Raw genomic sequence first — 25,806 nt, forward strand, 5'->3', positions numbered from 1 at the left:
TTGTCTGCACTTGAAAATAAATATTTCAATGCACAAAATAGCTCTTAAACACCATCATGGGACCTAGTCACTGTATAGAGAGTTGAACACGTATGCTTTTTCAATAAGAATAAATGTTGTTGAGACATACTTTTCTGAATCTGTTAATGTGCTTAAAAACGATCATAGGTAGTGATAAACACGAATATTTGATCCAGTACTTCTTAGGGTCTGTTTTGCCATCAAGTGAAATTACATTCTACAGAGAAAGCTAATTGGATCTCTTTGATATTTGGATGGTTTAGCAGATGATCAAGGCTTTCAAAAGCTGACAGATTTGTATTTTAAACTAACTACAAAGTTATCTTCTAGAAGTTGGAATTCCTAAACTTGTGAAGTGCCCAGTAATCCAGGGGGTATGTGTCTGTGTCTGTGTGAACGTTTGTGTGTGTGATTTCAGGAATCTAGAAATAAGTTTCATATGGACTTCTGATACCTTTCTCCTACAGTTCAAGGTATAGGCATATATTTACACAAATAAATTGATATTCTTTTGTCATTTTGCATATTGGTGGGAATAAGAGTTTCTCATACTTGTTTCAGAAGGGTTGGGGAGAATGAGCTCAGAAAACGGGAGGAGAAAGAGGGAGGGAGGCACTTCACATTTTGTGCAGGATATGAGAAACAGTAGCTTTTTTTTCTCTTTTCTTCTAAAGCAAACTGGCACTGAATTGTAACCTACTATTACCCAGAATTGCTTTTCTGATCAGATACAAGTGCCTCAGATTTTTCAAGGCAACATGAATGATGAAATGTGTTTTAGCAGTTATCATTAAAAGTAGTTTTATTTTTCAAGTAAAAGGCTATAGCCTGTTCTTCCAGCGGTACATGAAGTCCTCATTGTTCTATGTACATGATCTATGTGCTTAGTTTCTTTGTTTTTTTTTTTTTTTTTAAGTGCTTGTTTCATTGTGGTGTGAATGAATGTTTAAAATTTCTGGATTTTGATCTTTAGAACATGCTGATTTATCAGAGCTGTTAAAAACCTGATTGTTCTTTGGTCCTTGTTTGTTGGGGCACCCTATTGATTTCTGTTGTCTGTTAAAGCAGGAAATGCTTCCTCTAGCCTGCAGATCATTAAGTGAATGGTTTGCAGTGTGCCTTTAAAATTATTTGAATACATTGAGCATGTTTGTCCAGTGAATTCTGAGTTAACTCATTCTGTTGACTTTGCTTTGGTTCTGTGGCTTTTGCTCCTCTCCACAAGAATTTGAATTCTCTGTTGCATTTTGTATACGTGTTCTTAACAGGGGAAGAAATTTTGCATTTTTTACAGAGGTGGCTTTTCCTATCCCCTCCGAATGCCTTCTATAATTGATACAATAGTAACCTGTTATTGCAGTGCATAATTCTTTCATAAACTATTTTTTGGCATATTCAGAAACAATGACAAAGAATGATAATAAAAAATATGAAAACCTTCCTTCCTTTGAAGAATAGAAATCAGGTGGTCAGGCTCACGCATGCTTTGTGCCTGACACACTTACTCTCATGTCATTGTGTATCATGATTCGGAGATGGAGTTGCTCCAGGTTTATAGATTTTTGTTTTAACATTTGTGTTGAATTCTTTCTCCAGGCTGATGTTTCCTGTTGGTTTTGTGGAAAGAGTAGAAGGGAAACAAATCCTTTGTTTTGTTTTCAGGAGGCCTGAGTTGATGAGAAAAGGGTTGAGGGTGGGCTGAGGAAAAGAGTGACACTCCATCTCCTCCCGGCTGAAATTGATAAACAAAGAAATCAATTAAGTGTATCGGTATTTGACCAATAGAAGTTAGAGAGCCCAAAATGGCTAGATATGCCCAATGGAAATTACTGAATTCACCTGCAGAATTATCTGCTTTACCAAGTAGAAGCAACTTAGAGCAATCAGAAAAATCAGTAATATGATGAGATATAAAAGGAATATTATACCTTTTATTTCTGAAACTTTTCTACGGTAAGTTGTGTAGAGCTAAAATTAAGTTTCAAGCACCAGGAGTTAAGAGTGTGGGTAGTTCTGTAGGATCGTTATTCACGGATGTACCTAGACCCTGCTAGAGTGGCTGAAGATGGCAGGAAAAGACCCAGAGGCAGGATTTGTCATCTTAGGGTGTCCTCCATAATGGTTCCATGTGGGAGCCCATGATTGGTTTAACAAATTGTAACACACTCCAGCCGCCTGTGAACTTTAAGAAGAAAAATATATGCTTAAAAACTGCTTTACAAGCAAGTGCCTGTACATCCTCACTCCAGTCTCCTTGCATTAAAAAGCAGAGACAATGCTTTGCTTGCATAGTTGAGGTTTTAGATAGCACTCTGCTGGTTGCAAAGCAAGGACCGAGGCCCTCAGCTATAAACGCTGAGCTTGTGTGCTGTTGGATAGTCTATGATCCACAGAACAAGGACCTGGCTGGTCTGGTGGTCTGCTTTGTAATTCACATGTCTAAAAATGTATCTTGTTCCCCTCACCCCATTACTTCCCTAAAGATACACTAATCCTTTGTACTCATTGTGTATTCTACAATCTCTGCTTCATACTGTCTTTCCCGAAGTTCCTATTACTATCACACAATTGTTAATGAATTTTTCCTTTGATTATACACAATAAATAAGGGTGCAATTGAGAGGCTCGTGGAGTTGGCTCCCTACTCCCTCTCGATTTATTGACTTTTTCCACAGAGACTTGAATAATCATTCCATGTCGGTAAGACTTCTGCCAGCCAACCCACAGTTCCAGGTGAGAAGGATGCAGGTTTACCACTCGTACCCGATGGAGAGAGAGGAGAGAATTGAGATATGCTCCCCCATGGTCGCTTCCTGTCCCACGGCCACTGCAGTTCACCTGCAGCCTTCTGGCCTCTGCTCAGAGGGCCTCTGTCCCAGGACTGACTGCAGCCTTTTCTTCCCTTGTCAACATTTCCTGTGCCTTTAAGAAGTTGTTCTCTTCTCTGCAATTCAACCCTGGCAGATGTGATGGTGGTCAGCGTGCTGGTGGGCAGTCCTTTGGGGACTCCCAGGAGACATGCTGATTCTCCTGAGTCTCTCAATCGGGGTTACAGAACAGTCGAGCACCGAAGGAAGCCCATTCACGTGAGGTCAACAGAGCATTTTATCACTTTCATTTTATTTTTAAATTTTCAGTGGAGAAATTATTTGTAGCAAACTGTTCCAGATATTCGGCCGCCTGCTTTCCTCACCACCATTTCCTTGTTGTCTCTGGTGCTTGTTTTAAGAACCAGGTTTCTTCTCTGGTCATTTGTAGCAGCTGGGCTTGCTGAATCCTTGATCTGCATTTGAAGCAGAATGCTTCTTCCTGATGTGAAACTGATTTTCCTATTTCTGAATATTTCGTGTACACTCAGCAACTGTTTCAAGTGAAATGCTCTTGTCCAATTTTGGTTAACTCACATTTGCTGATCTCCTACTATCATGCTGAGGGCAGTTTCTTCTTCCTCTAATAAAAGTTAGCAATTTGCATTTACTAGGGAAGGTACTGGCCCGAGTTGCTTTTTTTCTTACCAGTTTTAATACAATTCACCCATTTAAATATACAGTCGTTTTTACTCTATGCCCAGAATTGTGCATCCCATTTAATCTTAGAATATTTTCATTCCCCCAACAGGAAGCCCCGTATGCATAAGCAGTCATTCCCATCTTCCCCATCCTCCCCCAGCCCCAAGGAGCCACTCTTCTCTCTCTGTGGATTTGCCTGTGCTGGACATTTCATTTAAATCGAGTCACTTCATGTAGGTGGAACCGTCTATTGTGACTGACTTATTTCACACTGAGTAACGTTATCAAAGTTTGTCCACGTTGTGGCCTGGGTCAGTACTCTATGCTTTGCTATTGCAGACTAATATTCCACTGTATGGCTGGGCCCCACTGTTTACCCATTAATCAGGTGATAGGCAATTGGGTTGTTTCTGCTTTTTGGCTGTGATGAGTAGTGTCGCCATGAATATTCCTGTAGGAGTTTTTATGTGGACATTTGTTTTCAGTTCTCTTACGTTTGTGCCCAGACAGCAGAGTTGCTGGGTCATTCAGAAACCAAATGTTCAACTCTCTGAGGACCTGCCAGGCTGTTTTCCAAAGTGGCCACGCTGTGTTACGTCCTCACCAGCAAGGGCTGCGCGCTCCGCTTCCTCTGTGTCCTTATTAGTGCTTGTTACTCTTTTTTTTATTATAACCTATTGTTGTGAGTGTGAAGCGGTTTCTCCTAGTGGGTTTGACTTGATTTCCCTTACAGCTAATCATATTGAACATCGTTTCATTGTGCTTATTGGCCATTTGTATATTTTCCTTGAAAAATACCATTTCAGATCCTTTATTCACCTTTTAATTGAGTTGCCTTTTTATTGTTGAGTTGTAGGAGGTACTTGTTTTTTTTTATAGATACAAATTCCTTATCAGATAAATGATTTGAAAAAAATTTCTTCTGTGTGTTGTTTTTTTCACTTTCTGGATGGTGCCCTTTGAAGCAAAGTTTTAAATTTTGATGAACTCCAATTTATCTCTGTTTTCTTTGTTCCTTGTGCTTTTGGGGTATTATTTAAAATCTGAGGCATTTTATTTAAAATTTTATATATAAAATAACTTAATTCGTAGGACCGTTCTAGGAGATGGGTGCGGTTGTTGTCCCCAGTGTATGGATAGAAGACTGAGATGCAGAAAATTTCTCTGAAATATCAGTTTCACAGCTACCCAGTGCTGTGGGAGTTCAGGCACTCATGTTCGTCCCAAACATCTGTGATCCTCACCACCATGCTCCACTACTGCCTGGAATCGTTAATGAAAACGTCTTTCCTTTTTTGATTCCTTGTTTGTTTTCTCATTGGGGACCTCATCTCCTCATTTTCCTTTCGGATATCAGTATAGATTTATTTTAGGTCTCATGTAGGCAGAAGCATTTCTATCAGTTAACTTCTTTATTACTCACTCTCCAGTGATGATTGTTGCTAGTTGACCTAATCAAGTCATGCTTAAGTCTTTCCTTCTCATGACACTAAAAACAGTCATGACTTACAGAATGCTAAAAGCAGAAAGTACTTGATTGATTTTATTTTGCTACCCAATCAAACCAATCAAATAAAAACCCGCTGTTGACACAGATTATAAGCCCTCCAGGTTAGGGTCACTGTCTTCCTTGTGTTTCATTTATTTGGTCACAGTGTCTGGATAGTGCCTTGCTGTTCAGCAGTTTTGTTAGGAAACGGTGCTCATGAATCATTGTAAGGACAGAATTTTGACAACAGACTGTGTTGTTCATTTCACAAGGGAAAAGATAATATAGAAATACTGCTCAGATCTATTTGAAAATTAAGCTTGGAATTTTGAGAACAATTCAAGAAACCATACAAAGATTTTTCACTAATTTTAGATCTATCTTAAACACATTATGGTTACATAGCAGAGTAACTTATCAAGTAGATTTGTCAAGAGGAGTGTATTATTGATTTTTTGTTTTAGTTGAAATATTCTATGTGGGATAAAGTAATCAGTGCCTATAAATGAACAAATATGTTTGTATTTCTATGCAACATGGGAGCAGACTACATATGTTTCAATATAATATATATGACTGTGTGTTTTAATCTGTCTGTCAGTGTTTTTATAGTTTTTCAGCAATGTTGTAACATTAGAATTCTAAGAAATTCACTCCCGATACTACTGCAGTTTGTACTGTGTATCCTGTCTTATGTATGGGATTCCACTGTCCCCTAAGTGAGGAATTTCCTCTCCTATTGAGTTAGAAGCAGATTTAAAGGAACTGTGATTTCTAGGCCTTTGCTCTCCATGTGTTTGCACTTGGGTGTCAATCACAATTTTCCCTTTCTTGAGTTTTCATTGTTCAATTAGAATTATTGAAAATAACTATTAATATGTTTCACTAGTCTCCCTAGAAACTTGATGTTTTGTGCTTTTCAGTTTTCAATTTATGAAAATTATAAATGCACACTTGTTTTTAAGTAGTCCTTTTTCACTAGATAATTGTTTACCTCTTTATAGTTAAAATAATTTTTTTCCTAATGAATGAATCACTGTGCATGTTTTACAAGATATCTTACTTTTTATTTTTCTTATTCTAACAGGTATATTCATTGTACAGAATTTTGAAAATAAGGATAAACCCAGTAATAACTTAAAAATGGCCTCTAATCTCACCTGGAGATACAGTTGTAAGGTTTGAAATTGAGAATTACAAGTCCTCTCATGTTTTTCTTCTTTTTCAAGTACGTTTTGGTTACTGAGTCCCTCAAATTCCCATATGAATAGTAGCAGCAGCTAGTCAGTTACTGCAGAGGAGCCCGCTGGGATTGTGATCGAGACCACGTTGAGTATACAGATCGCTCTGCGGAGCACTGCCATCCCAAGAGCGCTGTCATCTGATCCAGGAATGTGCGTGGTGTGTCTGTCCAGGTATTTAGGTCTTCTTTAATTTTTTTCAACCATGCGTAGAGTTTACATAGTATTATTTTACCTTATTTTTTTGCCTTTATACTGAGTACAATTGTGCAAGGTACTAGGATCAGAATTGTATTATAGCCCCGCCACTTGCTGCCACCATGGACGCTGCACTCTTGCTTTGCCCTGTGTAAAATCTTGCACAAAATAGGACCTAAGTAACTCTCTCTTGAATGAATGATTATATGATTGATGGATGATGCTGGAGAGTCCTTGTGATGATGTCTTTTTCCCAGACTTTCCCCTCTTCTTAACTATGCCTTTTCTCTTCCTTTCCTCCAACCTGGGTTTCAGCCTACCTGTGGCATTGATTTTCCCTGAGTGTGGACTCTTCCTTTCACTAGTTCACGATAATGTTTCATGCGGGCTATGAAAACTTGCTAGATGTCAAGAAATAGCAAATTCACTGCATGCTAGTATTTTTAGTCTGTGGTATTATATTATCCATTGAAATTAAATCAGGCTGACCCCCTGAGCCCTCCCCTGATCTCTTTTCTCCTTCCTACGGGTGATACTTCTCTGGTTGCTGTCTGTGCCCTTCCCCCAGGCTTGGTTTTGGAGTTGAGTAAGTCACCATCAGTGGAGCTCTCTCTTTAAAAATGAAGAGAACATTTGCTCCTTCTTCCTGGTTGGGGACTGGATGAGATGTGGTAACAGATAAAGAATGGAGCCCCATCTCATTCTGACCCTCGCTCTTTCCGTTCCTTTCTCCAGGGGAAAAGAGTACAATTCAAAAATATAAAGATTGTGAGCTAATGAGATAGACAAGACAACCGAACATTTGTTAAATATCCTTTCATGCCGGAAACAAATGTATTATACACACAAAAAGCACACAAATCACGGTAGTACTGCGGTTACAAACGTGGGTCCGAGTTCGAGTCCTGCTCTGGAGTGACCAGTCCTGTGAGATGGAGAACTGGTAGGTCGGCTTAGCCTCTCCTGGACTTGTTTTCTGTCCTGCAGAGATGGGGCTCGCTAGGCGTCCCTCTCCCGTAGAGGTGCTGTGGGGTGTAAATGGCACTCGTGGGCAGCCCGAGCACAGCTGCTCATTCCTCGTAAGGGCAGGATAGCATCGCTTTTGCGGTGACAACTTTATGACCGTCCCGTGTAGACTCTTAGGGCTCCGAAGGGATGCCTTGTGGTTTGGAGATGGGATTCTCACTTCTGTAAATACCCAAGGATTTTGTTATTGGGCCGTGCTGATTTGAATCTATTCTTTAGAAAGTACATATTGTAGATATATTTTTCAAGCATGCATGCTTTTTTCTTTTATTATTTATAGTTCTACCCTCTCATCTCTTGGTGTGACTTTTCATGGAATCCAGGAAACAGTCCTAAGCCACCTGCCTCTTCACACTTCTCCGTGGTGGTTTTCTTCCCTGACTAGAAGAGGGTTCTGCATAGGAAATTTTCTTTGTTCCCCTTTTCTTGGAGTCACTCTGTCTCCCCAACTCTCACCTGTCCATCTGTCCATTTCTCTACCCACTGATTCTTCTGACATATTCCAAAAAGCATTTCAGGCAGCTTACAGAAGAACAGATACCAAATAAACAGGTGAGGAAATGGGGCCAAGTTCAGACAGTGAGGCTAGGAGGCGAGCCTGTGTGGGAGATGCAGGCGTGAGACACACGCCTCAGCCCTGTGACTTATAAGATCGACAACAACAGTGTGCCTGAGGCTCCCAGCAGACACAGGGAAACAGGGTTTGTGGGAGATGCTCACTGGCTGTGAAATAAGTGGCTTAGGAGATGCCCAGCCTTTCCAGCTACTAAGGCTTAGGAGAATATTTTGAGTTTCTTCCAAAATCAGAGTATTGCATCTTTTCTTTTTTCAGAGATCTATGTATAGTTTTTTACATTCTATACCTGGAAATTTCTCCAAAACTGCTTCCCACGTGAGTCCCATGGCTCGGGAATGGGGTGGTTCTGCTCATTGACGGGGGTTGGCCAGAAACAGAAAATGACAGCCTCAAAGGAGCCTGGGATTTGTCAGTTATGTTTTGTCAGTGCTGTAGATTTCAGAAAACGCTTTCACCGTTTCTCTCCATCTGAGGTGGCAGCGTGCTCTCTTAGCAGCATCAGGAGCTCAGGACCGCGGGATGGTGGGGGCTGACTGCACTGCTATCAAGACAGCTGTGCCAGTCACTGCAGGCGTGGTGATTTTACATAGTGCATTTCATGTTCTTTAATAGGTTTCAACAGGGAGTTAATTAACTGAGTTAACATTTAAAAAATATGATGCTTTGTTGAAAAGACAGTTATAGGCAGAATATAAGTTGTGAACACTTTAAAAACGGTTTCATTACTGAAATTTTAGTAGGGAAGATTTAGTTTATCTTATTTACACCTCTCTTCAAAAGTAACAAAGAAACAAGACAGAAAAAGCAGAGGATGATTTCTGTTCTTCCTCTCGGCTTGCAGGTGCCCTCACCTCCAGTGGCATCCATCCAGACACCAGCACTGACACTGGCCGTGCTCAGAACTGCCTCAGCCCTGAAGACACAACTGACAAATAGAAGGGGGCCACGCCCTGTGACAGCAGGTGCTCTCACTTTGTGGGTCCTTATGTAACTGCGCAGTGTTATTCAGGATCGCCCGTTCTACACTGTGTGACGCTGCTGCCGTGTCTCCTAGTTATTTCTGTAAGTACTCGTGTATTTTTTTCAATGTGTGGTACTAGACATCTAAAAATGCTTTTTTCAGATGAAAAATAATGTGTATTTAATATAATAAGTCTTAAAAAAAGGGACAAAAGGGTCTATCCTGGTCCCACTACTCAGAGATAATAATTAACACTTTAACATCTATTTTCTGTTCTTTTCATCAGTGTGTATTACGTCTGTCATAAAAACGAGCGAGCACTCTGTGCCTGTTTACTTTGTGGAGACCTCCATTTTTCATTCGGCTTATTACACTTTTTTCTACAGTATTCTCTCTCCCCTGGCATGATTTTTAATGACCAGTATAGCATTCTGTCTTGTGGAGGCAACGTCCATTTTACTTCGGACTTAAATAACCTTTTAAATTCCAAGTATATTTAACTGAAATACTGAAAAGAGAACTGTGGTGGTACCGAAAGGCCCCTACATCCCTTCCCCTTTTTTTCCTGAGAGTAAAAACTGCTGACAATGTGGTGTATATATTTCATGACCTTTATGCCTGTCATATATATATACACATACATACATACATGTATATGAGAAATCTATGTATATGTGTGTGTATATATGCTTTATTGAAAAATAAGGCCATACTATATATTTTGTGCAGCTCGGTTTATTCACTGAGGTGTATATCATAGACGTCCTCCCACTCCAGACTCACCCGGTCCTTTCAGATAGAGTAGAGGGGTCTCCTGATGTGCAGTAGATTTGGTCTCTTGTGTAAGGACACCTTTGGTGGGAGAGTACTGTGGACAAGGCCTTGGACCACGCCAAAACGCCTGCCCCTTAGTGCCCACAGTTCGCCTTCATTTACCGCATCATTGTCTTGATGGTGGATACTTAAGTTTTCTCCATTTTCCACTGTCAGAAAGGGTGTTTGACTGGCGTCCTTCTTGTACAAACATTCCTGTGATCTTGTATGAGTATTCCTTTAGTTAAGGTTTCTGGAAATTTAGTCCCTGGATGTGACAATTACATACATCACAGGCTCCTTTCAAGTGACTCTAGAAATTCCTTCTCCTGCGGGGAATGAAAAGATGTAGAATAACTTATGTAACCAATTCTCTATCGCTGGATATGATTTCACTTCAGCTTTTCTTCCCACCATTGTAAACAGTGCTGTGTAAATGCTCTGATGAGTACATCTTTTTGAACTGATTTTTTTTCTAAACGAAACTATTCCTAAAATGGAGTTCAGTCTGTGTGTACACACATTTTTCAGAGTTTACATATCCATTGACACGTCATCCTCCAAAAAGATCGCTCAGTTTGTTCTCTCAAAGATGGACACTACCTAGAATATTTTTTAAAAACATTTGCCAATATGATGAGCAAAATTGCTTTTTCATTGTTTTAGTTTGCACTTGATGACCAGTGAGGTATTGAGCATTTTTCACTCATTAGCCATCTGACTTTTAAAAGGTGAATGATCCCTTTTGTCTTTTGCACACATTTAAGTGAGGGAGCTTCTTGTTGCTTTGTGACAGCTCTTTGTATGTTATGAACATTAACCCCTTGTCTTCATTAACATGTATCACAGAGCTTTTTCTTGTCATTTCTTGCCTTTCATTTTGTTCAGTAGGTTTATTTTTGTTGTGGCCGAAAATAATCTTAAGACAGTAAATGTCTTCTTTTTGGGTTTTATCCTTGATAGTATTCTTAGAAATATTTTCTTATAATGGTATATATCTCCTCTGTAGGATTTTTTAATCTCTATGATGGAGATGATAATACTACTTTTTATAGTGAGGAGAAGTTGAATTACTATAAGCAAAGATTTGTATTTGCTGTTATTAGTACTTTCTAATATTTACATCACTATCTGTAATTTTTCTTGTGGTTATTATGACTGGAATAGAATTTGTTTTTTCCAGGAGATTCTCTGATTGTCCCAAGACAATTATTGAATTCATACTTTGCTCTTTGATTTGAAATCCCAACTGTACAAAATATTTATGTACACTAGAGTCTCTTTTTGAGCTCATGGTTTATTTCTGTCAGTCTTACTTTCTTACTCCAGTGCTATATCTTACATATTGTAAAAATTTATTTAATATCTGACAGTGCGATTTTTTTTATTCTTTTTTCCATCCCCAATTTTCTTGTCTAGTATTATGAGTTTATTATTCCTGAAGAGTTCCAAAATATTTTGTTCAAGTTAAAAAAAAACAGATAAGAGCTGTCATGGGAATTTTTAGTAAGTTTTGAATTATTCTTAGGAGAACGTTCATCTTTACAAAACTGCTTTCCTCCATACAATATGTTGATGTCTCTGCATTCACACTTCTTACTTTACCCCTCAGTACAGTCCTGTGTTTCTCCATGTACAACATGGGCATTGTTTTTGAGTTTATTCCAGATTATTGTTGAAGTTTTTGTTAATTTTGTAAGTGAGAATTTTTTGCTATTATATTTTTTAACTGTTAAAACTGACACCTAGGAAGGCAGATTCAATTTGTAAATACTCACTTTGTAACTTGTCATTAAAAATTGTAAGTATTAAGTACTTGTTACAGAATAGTTTCTTTTCTGTTTTTAAAAATTTGTTTCCAAGATTCTCAAAATGGTCATAGCTAAGTAGTATAGGTGGGGAGACAGATGGAGAGAGGTAGTGTGGCTCATGTACAAACTGTGAGCACTTTCATGGCTGCCTGTATGCTGGAAAAACCGCTGAAGGGCCCAGGTAAGAACAGGGGTGGCTTTGTACGCACTTGAAAGCCAGCTTTCCTGCCTGTATGGAGAAGCCTGGTGAGTGAGGCAGATATATGATCAAGGTCGAATGGAGGTTATTGGCTGCACAGAGCACTGTGTCTATGAGAACAGGATACCATCGCCATGGGAAATGCTTGGTGCCAGGAACAATGCAGGGAGCTGGGAAGCCTGTCTGTTAAGGATTTTCCAGCCCTGGGAGTGGGAAGATCAGACTCTCCATTCAGATCTGAGTTTGAATTCATCCTCTTTAGTTTACTGGTCCTCTGACTTTTCTCAAGTTATACATCCTCTTTGAACTCCTGTTTTCTTGTCTCTCAAAACAGGAGAATTATGGCCTGCTGCTAGAGTGTTTGATCAGGGTAAATAATTTGTGTCTATAAGATGCCATGTACAGTCACAATCTCAGTGAGAAATGGGCTGTCGCCTCTTCTTCTGCAACTCAGTGCTTGATGAGACATGGGGGAAAGCCAGTCCCTAATTTGTGTGTGATGCAAGTAGGAACAAAATTAAAGTCTTGCCTTTCCCTAGTAGTATTCTTACTCCTTTGCTTCATTTACTTCTTTCCTCCTTTCCTTTCCCCTTTCCCCTCCTCCATCAAAAGATCCTGGGACTCTCTCAGAACACTAGATTCAAGTTACTTTAAAGGTTGGCTCATCCTCATGAAATGACAGTAACATAAAAAAAATCTGTACACATCCCAGAATGCATTGTATTTGATTTACACACACACACGCGTGCACAAAAACACACACACAATCAGGCTACCTCCCACTTGCAGAGGGTGAAGGAACACTTTTTCTGAGTTTTCATTCACTGAGCGTGAGAACAAAGTCTCTTACGCAGACTTTCACCAGCCTTCGTGCATGGTGTTTTTAATTGGATTTCTGCTTTTTGGCCATAGATATAGTATCCTAATAGAAGAGAGAAAGTGAAGACATAGACATTCTGCTGAGATATTGGTGTCATCATATTTGAGTTGGAAAGGGCTTAAGACAGCATAGAGTCATAACTTTTTATGGGTGAGAATCCATGATGGTGTAACTTGGACAAGAACCTGGGTCTTCTGCCATCTTGTCCATGTGGGTGAAAAGGCAACTGGGTGGGGGATGGCAGGGATCTTTCTTGCTTGAGTTCCATGGTCTTGCTAGTTTTCATTGCTCAGCTGCCTTTAGTTTATGTCCATGAGGCCTCTCATGGGAAGGTCACTCTGTCCTGATAGATTGTTTCTTATCAGCAAAAAGCTCTGGACCCACTCATATTTCCCAGAGTTTTCTGCTGACCTGCTGACACTTTATATAAATGAGACCAAGAAACTACTGAATATAAAATCCTTATTGTTATCGTTTGCCCTCGAGTTCCATAGGAATGGGGTGCTGTCTCAGGCTGTCTAAAGCTAGATCTGAACAAAGATAGGGTGATAGGCTGTGCTGCTGGACCTCCACAGTCGAAGGGGATTTCCACCTTAGTTTTTAGAATCAGGCAGATGAGTTCAAATATTGCCTTTACCAGTAATTATCTTTGTGACTTGGGGGAGAAACTGTACTTTTTTGTGTCCAATTTTCTTTGTTTGTAAATAAGTTCAGTATTTATTTTAAGGTTTCAGTTTTAGAATTGAATGAGCTAATTCCCTCATTTATACCTAAAATAGTGATCGCGTGGTTCTATGCTGGTGCTTTGGAGGTTGATTACTATGGGACTCGGCAGTGAGAATGGGGGTGGTGGACCCCTGGATAATAGAGCTTATATTCCAGGATATGCTTGTAAAAGACTGGATGTGCAGTGGATTTTTAGTAAATATCCACTCCTTTCCTACTCTGCTTTGATTGTGTATATATCTTTATACTAATATATGAACAATTTTTATTGCAATTTAAATATCTTTGTAGTATTTACAATATGTAGCTATAAAAAACACGTGAAATAAAATGATTTGACTTTTATTTTCTTTTCAATAAGCAAAACAAAATAAAATAGAAAACAACAAAGTTTTGAAGGAGTAGAAATAATTTTATTTCCATGGAATCAATTCCGAATAATAGGTTTTTTGGTCGTGTTCTTAAACAGCATATAAAATTGATTGGTTGTGACATACTGGAAATGAGGAAACAGTGGAGACATACTACCTCTAATGCAGTCATTTATTTACCAAGTCCAAACTCGTTCTGCTTGCTGCATGACAGGCCAATAAATCAGGAGATGAGCTTTTGGAGTAAGGAGTAGTGACTTTATTTGAAAAGCTGGCAGACTCAGAAGATGGCATACTGATATCCAGGAGAACTCTCTTCCCCAAGTCAGAATTCAGTCTCCTTTTATACTAAAAAGTGGTGGGGGTGTGGTTGGTTGTTGCAAACTTCTTGCTGTACGAATTGATTTCCTTGGAATCCTTTGTTCTTGCAGGTGTCCATGTGGGTCAAATCATGGCGCCCCTGTAAAACCTCAAAAAAAACAAAGTTTATTTTTATTTTGCAACTTGCCATCTCTACATAAGTGTAGAAGAGCTAACATCCTTAAAGATCAGAGCCCGCAGAATAGGCCCTCCTGGATATTTCAGGCTAAAGGCAACTTTCTTTTACAAAAGGTGCAGAGATAACAAGTCTTAGCCTAGAAAACAGGGTACAGGTTTAAAGCCAAATGAACACATCTAACATGGAGTCAAATTTGTTCTTTTCTATTACAATTTCTTTTTCCACCTCATAGATAATTTTAGTAAGAAACATGAGCAATTTTTTTACTTTTGCTTCTTAATAACGGATAAGTGGCCCAACTACAGTTTTGTGAACAGGGATGCTGTGCGGGCATAGGGGTCACAGCAAACTCTTGTTGGGGGTGGTCGACCCTGCAACATGTCTGATGCCCTGTGAGTGTTGGTGAGGGTCCCCCTAACCAGGGGCTCTCTTCAGGAACCACCATGTGGGTATTGACCTCTGGAGACTTCTTTTTCAGCTGTAGGAAATTTTTTTAGATGCTGTGATGAAAAAATCACTACAGCTGGGGATAATCAGGGAATAAAGGAAGGGGAAAAGGGCTTGGAGTAGTGTAGAAGAGGACAGAAGATCAGGGAGCCTGGGGGCTTGGGGGCAGGGCCACGGGAGAGAGAGTAGCAGAGGTGGGGAGGGGCCCAGCTCCAGAACCAGCTCCTGCACCTTTCCCTGCACCCAAGCCTCACAGCTTTTAATTGGGCCCAAGACTCTTTCCTGTCTGGATGTCACCCTGGGCAGAACGTTGAGAATCGAAGGTAAGGGGTGGGCAGCACTCACCTAGGGGGTCACTGAGGACTTTGGTCAAGTCCACAGTGCCTTTTCTAGTCATGTGTCTTCACTTGTCCTTTATCTCAGGATCTGAGAAGCAGGAGCAGGGAAATCAGGGAGAGATCCAGGAAGACATTTGACTCTGTTAAGAGACGACAGTCACAGCGACACGGGGAGCGAGGACACTTGCAGCAAAGTAAAATGACTTCACAAATATTGCATCAGAGCTGCAGGTGTGAGAGAGCCTAAGCCTGTCTCAGAGTGCAGGGGACAAGAGGAAAGGAATGGTAAAATTAACACTGACAATTGAAATTTTGTTAAATAGCCTGCTAATATTAATTGTATCAAATGAATGTATGCAGGTGTATTTCTATGATCATTTATAGGTACACACAACCCCACCAGCCCCTCTTTCTCCCATCGGGGATGGGTTTTCTCAAGCACAGTGCCCCTCCTGGTTGAGTGGGCCACCCTGCGGGTCCTCGCCTGGGGCCAGGCTGCTGCAGGGCACTGAGTCCCCGAGGCACGGCCTGGGAGACATGACAGGAACATCTCTGCTCATAACTGAGAGCCTCCGTTTCCCCCTGCAGTGTAAGAATGCCGGTGACTCAGTTAGAAGCATGCATCCAACCCGTCCTTCCGTGTCATCACCATCTAGAATCGGTGCCTGAATCTTCTGAATTTCTCCAGAATGTGGTTTAAAATCACCTTCGACAATTGAGTGTGTGTCCTCTTACAAGTGGAGGAATTGCTGCCATTTCCCTGGAACTTACTCACCACTAGTCCATCTGATTTTTCTGTGCTAGGATTCAGTATGGCCTGCTAAAAATTCTGCAGTCAGATCTTGAAACACTGATGAAGAGGATTATTTATTTTATTTCTTTATATGATAGTGTTTTACTTTCAAAATTCAGAGTTTTTGGTTCTTTCAAAAATTTTTTGGGGGGTTGGAGAATCAACGTTTCTCTTACCATCTTTGTGACTTGTTGCTATATGCCTCTCACCTGTCTTCTGTCACTTGTGAGGCAGTTCCATTTGTGACCCTGTCCGGTTTGTTAATGTTATAAAATATAAAGTCTGTAAAAGTACAGTCCCTTTTACTCCGAAGACATTCCACAAGTACTACTTAAATCTGGGTGTGGTTTTTAGAAGACAGAATCATTAGAACATGTACTTGCAGGTTGCTAGTGCAAAATCCCCAAATCAATAGTCTAGCTCAACATCTAAAATCTTTCTAATCTACCTTGGATTTGTATGGATAAGTGAAGCAGTTTGCTAAGAAATCAAGACCAGGTTTAGAATACAGGCTGGTGTAGCTCAGCAGGTCCTCCCATGCTGATGCTCTGCCAGAGGGTGGGGCCAAGGGGAGAGGGCGTGTCCTGCCCTTCCTGAGCTGACAGTTTGACGGCAAAGACCTTCACCAGGTGAAGAACTGGGAGTTTCTTCTAAGAAGAGTGGGTTTGAAAAGAGTCCTAAAAGCGCGGGAGTGACACAATCCCATTTGTCTCAAGTAGGGGAGAGCGGCTTTAGGGCCACTTGGGAGACTCGTGAGTCCAGGAGTGCAGTGTTGGTGGCTTCCACTTGAGCGGTGAGACGGTTAGTGTGTTAAAGCGAACAGATTGAAGACATGTTTCGATGGTAAATAAGAAAGGATGAATGCTGTCTGTGAAGTTAGAATGGAGTAAGGCCCAGGTTTCTGGGTGGATTAATGAGGTAAATGATAGTCCTGCTGTGCTGTGATGAGGGAAACCTGCAGAGGGAATTCTGGGGAAAATCTGATGAGTTCAGCTGTGGGTAAATGAAAGGCTGTTAGATGTGTGGACTGGGAGCTCTGGTGAGATCCAGTAGTGAGTAGGGGGAGGGGAGAGAGTCTTTCAAATCATTTTGTCTTGTGAACATACAAATAAGGATGAGCAATGACACACTTAACACCTCTATATTTTGGATTTAAAACCCAGTAACATTTTGCATTATTGACTGCAGAGGTTCTTAATTTTTTTAAGAGAAATAAAATAAATAGAAACAAAATAGTGGAGTTAATTAACATCTTAGATTTGATGTGTGTCCTTGTGTATATTTTGATACCTCATCTGTTTATAACTATAATCTACAAAAAGTTAACTTGCTTAGCATAAGAGTTAAACAGAGGGACGTGACACACACTGTTAGGGGTTGAAGCTGATCACCTTGGGCAAATTATGTCGCCTCTCTGTGCCTTAGTTGCATCTTCTGTGACTGCCCCTGGGCCCCTCATCAAAGCTGATTTCCTAGACTTGATGTTGGGAGGGAGGCTGCTGAAGGGAGTAAGAAGTGGCAACTGCTAGGGATACTGAAGAGTGAGACAAAAGCAGATTAAAGCCTATAAACTTAGTACAAATACCCTCAAAAGAGAAAGAAACCTGCAGTGTTTTGAGCCACAGCGTAAGGAAAACAAAATCACGTGGACCCAATTCTCTTGAACATTTGAGTATTGTGGGTGGGAGGTTGTCATCAAAAAATTGTCGAGAAAAGGCCTTTTGGTTTCCCTTGACGTTTCCAGTAAGGGTGAGTTGCATAAGCAAAACCCCCCCCCGGTTCACAGTGGAAGGTGCCTTTTTGTGCAAAACTGACCAAAGGTTGGAAACCAGTCTTCAGCGGTGCTGGTAAATGAAGAGACTTCTGGATTGGGTGGGGCACTTGCTGTGACTTCCAGGTGACCTGTTGGCTGGGGACTGTTAGGCGGGCAGTAGGTTTGCAGGGAGACCCGGGCATAATCCCTTGCTCTGAGGCTTCTGGTCTGACTGGCAAACCTGGGCACCCACAGTCCTAATGGGGCAGCTCGTGATGTGGCCTGGGACACCTGCTGTGCTGAGGGCGAGAAGAGGGTTTCCCTGAGGGGGTGACCCTGCGGAGATTGGAAACGTCCTCCTGCAGGGGAGGAAGAGACTCTGAGCAGGGTGCTGGATGCACAGGCAAGACCACCCTGAGCACGGAGGGTTTGGGAAGCCGGAAGTCATACAGTGGCACGAGCAGCCTTGTTCCTGAGAGACTGGAGGTAAAAGATGCTGAAAAGGCAGGCTAGGTTCAGACCCTGTGGTGGGTTATGAGTGACAGGAAAGGACTGGTCAGGCAGGCACGAGAGAAACCTGTGGGCATCCCAGCTGGGGCGTCACGCCGGAGGGAGGAGCAGAGTTATAGACTTTGCCACTTATTAGCTGTGTGACTTTGAGCAAGATCACCCCAGTTCTCTCTATATATATCTTCATCTGTAAAGTGACACAGTGACAAGCTAGTGTCATCAGAAGGCTTAGTTTAGCTCTGATCCTCTGTGTCCAGTCCTGTCAGTGCTGCCCTGTGAGGTTCTGCAGCGGCTGCTCTTACCCTGAGATGGGAGGGCGTAGAGGGACATTGTAGCACCCGAGGGCAGGATGGGTTTGCTTTAAAAGCAGACATGTTGCCGCCTGCAGCTGCAGACCTGCAGGCAGTTTGATTGATGGTCGTGGAGAGAACTTTGGAGGCCTTAGCATCGTCTTAAAACTTGTATTCACTTAGGGACTGGATTTGCCTTTGCTGATTAATGTTGAAGATTTGGGCTTCTGGCAAAGCTGTTTTCAGAGATGGGTATATACATAACATATCGTATAAAATAAAATGATTTTCTTAACGTGTGGGACTTTGCAGTTGTTGGGAACAGCTCTGTTGCTCTGGTCTCCACGGAGGACACTAGGGGTCAGCTGAGCGTGCGGGAGGGCAGGCAACCCACAGTGCTTTTGCCGGCTGTTCTCCCCAGTAGGGCAGTCTGCTGAGTTGACTCTTCTCTGAGTTTGGTTACCAGATGAGCAGACAGCAAAGTAATGAGTTCTGGTGGGACTGTATAATGACAGGAAGAAAGAGGAACCAGTAGTTTTTCAGGACTAGAACACGCTTTTGGTTACTGATCCAGTGTATTCCATTACAGAAGTGATGAGTTGTGTCTATTCTGGGAGTTGATTGAAATAAACGTTCAGCCTAAAATTAAGAGTTGTGTTTCATTTGGCGGGAGGACTCAAGCCGGGATGACAGCCTCTCAGATCACTCTGAGGAACTGCTCCCAAGAGGTATGGGAAGAGCTAGGATATACAGGAGCTTTACAACAAAGACCAAGTAGTTGGAACAATAAAAGATTGCTTGTTATCTAAAGAAAGCCAGGTATCTCAAGTTCAAGTATTTAGTGGTTTTCTATGTATGGGAGGAAGCAAACATTTGGACTCACTGAATTCATACTTTAACAAGCACCTAGCTATATAGGGCAAGTATCCTGTCCTTTCTTATTCTGAGTCTGCTCAGAGGGCACCAATATGAGTGGCTGAGAGGCTGGGCTGCAGGCCTGTACTCGCTGGGGTGTGGCAGTGGCTGCTGATGGCTTGGCTTCAGGATTCTTTGTTTACTGACATGGTTGCAGTATTTTCTTTCACATTGTAGTACTTTCATTCACAGTGCTCCCCCTTGGTCCTAAATTCGACCAATATTTTGAGAGACGTTTCATGACCAATTTTGTCCCAGGGTGCTAGGATGGCTCATTCCTAGTTCAGGTGAAGTATCTTCTGAGCTGCCATTCAAGGTGTTAGTTTTTTATCAGACCCTGTTGATACTAAAAGTTCTCTGGATCGCCTGTCTTACTAGTCTATTATGATCCAGGAATTGTTTACCCTTCGTTGCTCATTACCATAACTAGAATCACACTATTACAATTATTTTACACAGAGTTATAAATTTTATCTATTCCTTCAAGATGTTTAGCCATCATCAATTTTGTAGGCCTAGTTACACATTGGGAAATGTAACAGACAACAATTTTATTATATAGATAGAATATAAGTAATTCAGCTAGTAACGTTTATAAAGTCATGAGTAAGAATTTAATAGTCGAGAAGTTATATTTTTGGGTTAAAATTTTCCTTGTGTTCCTGATTGAGTTTGAGTGATCTTATGCGAAATTTCATATTTATGGTCAGGGTCAGAGCAGGTATTAATTGGCCAGGTGAGGTCTCCCACCTTGTAAGATCAATAGTGGCCTAAACAGAACTATAATTTCTTTTTAGAATAACGTTTCTGAGGGCTATCTAGTTAGAGCCTTGGAGTAGGGAAACCCACCAAGGTAACACAGAAGTACTAGACATAGGTAATTTACCATAAACTTAGCAGCTGGAGTAGTTCATAATCAAAGGTAGGAGAAATTATCAAAGTAATTGGCATACAGGCCTGGTTCTGTGCCTTGGGTCTGCAGTCTTCTTCAGATGTTGACTTCTTCTCATCCTGACCTGGTAGATTCTTCTCCATTTGGGCATTGTTTTAAGGTGAGCAGGGCTCTATAGGCCAGTGCACTGCAGGGGCTGTTTCTGATAGGAAATGAATCTGAAAGTCCATTTCCTTCAGCTTTGGTGTGTATGGTCTTGTTAAGAGTACCTGATAAAGGGTCCTTCCATTCAGGTTGGAGACAGTTCTTTAAGTCATGCCTGTACCAGTATGTATATTCCCCTGGCTTCTGGTCATGGGGCATTGGATCTTTACCAAGGATAGATTACTGAGCCTCAGAAACAAACCTAGAGTGTTCTTTTCATAATTCAATTAAACTTTACAGCAATGTGACATAACAGCAAGGAATGATCTGGGAAATGTCTAAGTAAATATAGACCTCAATCAACAAAACTAGAAATTAATATCCACTAAAATATAATCTTTTTTCTCTCTAAAGTTACCCTCAGTTTTCTCAAATATAGTCAAATCAAGATTAATTTATTTACAAGCTAAGTCTGATTATTTGATTATATAGGCTTTTTTTAAATTGGCTGTGTTGGAACTTTTAATAAGGACTCTCAGGGTAGAATGTTAATAAGGTTTTCTTAGGCCCAGAATGCCTCGTCAAGGGCTTGTCATGGATTTCTGCCTTACAGATTTAGGTAAATTATTTTCTCTTTAAAATCCTTAAAATACTTTGAGATTGCTATATCTGTTAGGAGATGATCTTCCTCATTTGTCTGATAGAGCCACTGGGGACCTTAGAGTTTTTAGTCTCTTAAGGGATCAGATAGAGAGAAAAGATAACTGTTCCAAGTCTGCGTACATAAGTATAATTTATCAAATTTCTGTGAAACATAACTAGCTTGAGGAGAAGAGTTTCTTTATGTCTGGGAAACAGGTTAAAAGCCAGTAGTATTTCAGACAAAATCAAAAATTATAACCATATTCACCAGTTTACTCAGTCCCATGTAACTAATTCTTTTACTCAGAGTATCCATTAGACCTTTAAAATTACTTACCCAGTTTAGTTCAGTGCTATAATTTGAAATTCATTTGAAATCAATAAATCTCCTTGAAGAGAAAGCAATTTGCAAAATCATCAGAAGGAAACAATTAACTGTATATAAATGACAAGTGATTTAAAAGCATGGTTAAACAACGTTACACTATAATCGATAAAGAAAGCTGGTCACTATAACTAGAATTATGACTGGTAACATTTCAGATATACCAGAATTTTAGGGAATCCATATAATTTCTAGAATATCTATATTAATAATATTTTCTCATACAATATAACCTAGGAAGATCTATTATTCATTTGACAATACCATGTTATTTAACATGCCAAATGAAACTTACTACTTTAAAATCTCTCTTTGGGATGTTTCAGGGGCCCTCTGTAGCATCCCAAACTTAACTGGAGATTAAAAGAACTTTAATTAGAAATTGATATTTGGGGAGCTTTTTAAAAGTTTTCAGAACACTTGGTCAGATAAACATATAGATCACTGTAAAGTAGTTCTTTTTCATTAACAAGAAAATACGTTAAAGGTAAAAGCAGAACAGGTCAGTTATGTGGTATAAGAAGCTTTACAATTTGTTATTGAAAGTGGATTAACATTTTTAGAAAATTTTGTCATCTTAACAGAGAGAAAACCAAATCTAGTCTTCTACCAGATTACTTCTAAGATTCATTTACTTTGCCCAAGTTGATTCTAAACTTAGGCAATTCCGACAACGTACAAAACCCTTTCCTCAGGGTTCCTCTTCCACAAGCGTTCCACAGCTTACTATACTCACATTAGTGTGTCCTTTATTTTCTCTTCCATTCAGAAGTAACCAGCTTCAGAAAAAGTCACTATTTTTTATTAACAAAATATAATTACATTCATATATCTTCCTTTACACATTTATCTTACTTTCCTAGGATACTGAGATTATACCCTTAATAATAGAGAATATTTCAGGGTAGCACCAACCATTTATTAATATTTCTAAACACCTTTACTTTCTCTGTAAGGGTAAGTTAAATGTTAAATAATTCATATTACAATCTTATTTTATCTGAAAGTGTCATAGCTATTTAATAAACTCCTATCATTTAACTCAATTTAGCACAACTCTAGAATTTAAAGATACCAAACATTTAGAGAGTATCTTAACCATACATTTTAAAAATATATTTTAAAAATTTACCCAAAGCTCTCATCTCATTTGCATTTAATTTACTTAAAATTTTACTACACCACATTACTATTTTTTTTCTTGACAATTCTGCAACAGATATAACAGGATCTTATTTGACTTTCATTAAAACTAGGTACAGTAAAGGTATTGTACTTAATATTGATGACTTTAAAGATGTCTATATTAATTAGAACATACTTAAACTAAACAATACCAAGTGTAATCTTAATATTGAATATTTTCCAGTTCACGTAACGCTGAAAGTCAATTTGGTCAGTTTTTATTTTAAAAATACTTAATTTGTAAGCTCTTATTTTTTTTACGTCAAATAAGCAGAGATCTTTGACTTTGATTTTTTTTTTCAGCTGTAGAAATATCTCACATCTATAATGTGTACGCAGGCTTATAAACAGACAAAAGCTAGAGATCTCATAGGTTCACTTTAAAACTTACTTATAAGATAGGTATAATAATAGTTGGAGTAAGCTGAATTTGCTTGCTCAAATCACTAAGGCTTACTATTTATGAAACCGACATTTAAGATTTCTTGACAAATGCTGAAGGACACGTCAGAGTTATGAGTTCTAAAATGCCAAAAATTTCTTGGCCTTAAGTATTATCTCGTTGAGCTAATTAGGCTCATTCTAGGTCACTGTTTGCTGTATTTATATTTCTGATCTGCAAGACAAAGACAGACGCTTCCAGTTCCCCAGAGAACTGCTCTGTCACGCAGATCCAATTGTATCTCCTTAATTGGCTTTTTTTTTGTATCAGTGAGAAGAGCTGTAAACAAAGAATTCCATGTTTTAAAACTTTAAGATTTACTTTAGCATGTCTTCCAAAGCTTGCATAAGGTATTTAGTGAGGTCTCTTTTCCTTGGGTTATAAGTTAAACCCAGGGTAAACCTCTTACTTTATTGTCTATTAGCCACTGAATATTAGTTTTTAATTTTACGTTATATTGGAAGGCTCACGAAACTCTATTGGTTTCCTTTACTTTGTTCAATTAATATTTTCTAAGGGACAGATATGTGCCCAGCCTTATAATACCAAGAAGGGGAAGCGTTTTTCCATTGAAATATATCTATCCCACAATATAATTAAGCAAATGTTTTATATAAAGCCCATTTAATATACCAATTTTACAAACTTTATCTCAATTTTATTAAATCTCGTACCTTTAATTTTTATATTTATTAGGTTTAATCAGTAATTCCTATTTCTAGAAGGAGTGTCAGAAGCTTTTTTTGTGTGTGTGTGCATTGTATCTAATTATATAGAAAAGTCTCTGGGATTCCCAAGTTTCAGCCAAAGAGTTTAGGCCCTTCTCAATTTTCAATTTGATTAATAGGTCTGTTGTCCCAATCATTGATCAAGTATTTCAGTCTATAAATATGTATATTTTTAGCTCTATAAATACATATATTTTAAACTGTGCTAAAGCGGACTTGTTTGAACTTTAATGTAGGGGGGGAGTAGGTGATCTCTTTGGCCCTTTTTTTTTTACTTTACATAGTGTAGTATCAAAACCTTGTATCTAAATCCAAAAATGTCCATTTTATTTATCTCATTCAAAATAACCATATAAAAATATTTATCCATTTGGGATAAGCCCCTTATCTTTATCTTTTTTGACATTTTTACAATCCTTTTTCCAGTTATTCAGCCTAATTAACATTAATTATTCTAAGTATTTATTAGCATCCCTAAAACCATTGATCAGAAAGGAAAAACACAAATGTAGGTTTTCAAACCAGTTTTTTTTTTTTTAACTAATTTCTTAGGTTAACCATTAGATATATTTTTCTACCTTTAATCTTGATTTTAATAGGTACCAATAAAACGGCTGTTTATAATGAGAGCTCTTTCAACTTTCACCAATTTAAAAGTTTTCCCAAATTAAAGGATCCATCATATGGCCATCAATTTATATATATATATATATAAAGTGATTTTAAACCAATAAGATGAAGAGGCTTTTCCACATGACAGTGGGGGTGTTGCTTAAATAAAATTCAAAAGTTTACTTTCCAAAAGCTAAAAGCCTTTGTGGTCCAGGCTGATGGAACAACGGTTAAGATGGCAAAATATCTGAAAATTGGTACAAAGGATTTTTGAGAATCCCAATTTATTTGCGTGGCCACAATATGTACACAATACTTGTACCTTTTGTATGACAGAGTCCAAGGTGTCGTTTAAAAAAAAAGAAACACATATATACATACATACACACACATAAAACACCCAGAGAAAGATAAAACATTTACATTTCAAGGACACAGGAAGAGAAATCCAAGTTCCCCCTAAATGGGATTTTGTTCTTATAAGCTCAGAATTCCAAAAAATATTTTATCAGGCCTGGTTAGTTACTTTCAGTGTGAGTTTTTTTTTCTAATTCCTAATGAATGTTGTGAGTTTTGTACGTATATAAACCTGGCTAGTGTATTAGTTGGAGGCTGGCAATCTGTCATTTCTTTTTCTTTTCTGTTCTGTGGTTTTTTTTTTTTAATTTTTTTTTGAAAGTTCTATTTCCCATTGTAAGGTCGAGTTCTCAGAATAAAATTGCTGGTAAGATTTCCCACAGGGACAACACTATGGCATGAAGTCTTTGCCTCTACCATTCCTGTAATTTTCTCCATCACCCAAGAAAGCTGTTACCAGCCAGGAGGAGGGTCCCATTTTTGGAGTTGAAAGGTTCCTCATAAGAGTTTTACTTCTATTCCGAAAAATTCAATGGAGGTAACCAAATCGAGGACAACATTAGACCAGCCTCTTACCTAACCACTTAGTCCTGAACCCAGTGTCTTACAACTGGGACACACTCAGGACGTTTTCACTGGGTGAGTATTTTCCTGGTATGTTTCCACCAGCCCCACTTCAGACGTCTCCTCAAGGTGGGTGTTTCCTGTTATCTTTCAACCAGGCCCCACCCAGTATGTCTCCACTGGGTGGGTTATTCCCCCCCAGTATCTTTCAACTGGAGGGCCAGGTACCTGGATACACCACAAAATAAAACTCAGGATCATCAACCAATTTGGGAGATCCGAGAACCAGGAGAGACTCACCCAAATTCATCTGGATTCCCCAAGGAGGCAGATGGGCACAAAGTGCCAATGCTGGTACCAAGGCTCCGGTAACTCTGAGAGTTCAGCTGGAGAGAAGTCTGCTCTGGGTCCCTTCCTGGTGTCCAAAACTTTTCACTGAAATACATGTGCAGCCTAAAAGTTAAGAGTTATGTTTTATTTGGCGGGAG

At 39.4% G+C, this 25,806-nt stretch overlaps 1 long non-coding RNA gene across 6 annotated transcripts in view; it reads left to right on the top strand.

Annotated features, from left to right (window-relative positions):
• Positions 1 to 25,806, top strand: part of LOC141577529 (uncharacterized) — a 127,677-nt gene that overhangs the window by 86,705 nt on the left and 15,166 nt on the right. For 4 of the 6 annotated variants that reach the window (XR_012506685.1, XR_012506684.1, XR_012506680.1 and 1 more), the window contains 4 exons: positions 6,249 to 6,434; positions 7,194 to 7,401; positions 8,317 to 8,376; positions 8,903 to 9,123. This is a non-coding gene — a long non-coding RNA (uncharacterized LOC141577529). The remainder of the gene's footprint in view (positions 1 to 6,248; positions 6,435 to 7,193; positions 7,402 to 8,316; positions 8,377 to 8,902; positions 9,124 to 25,806) is intronic. The other 2 variants (XR_012506681.1, XR_012506682.1) reach the window with 2 other exon arrangements.

Source organism: Camelus bactrianus, chromosome 4 (assembly GCF_048773025.1).
Source record: "Camelus bactrianus isolate YW-2024 breed Bactrian camel chromosome 4, ASM4877302v1, whole genome shotgun sequence".
Classification (NCBI taxonomy): Eukaryota; Metazoa; Chordata; class Mammalia; order Artiodactyla; family Camelidae; genus Camelus; species Camelus bactrianus.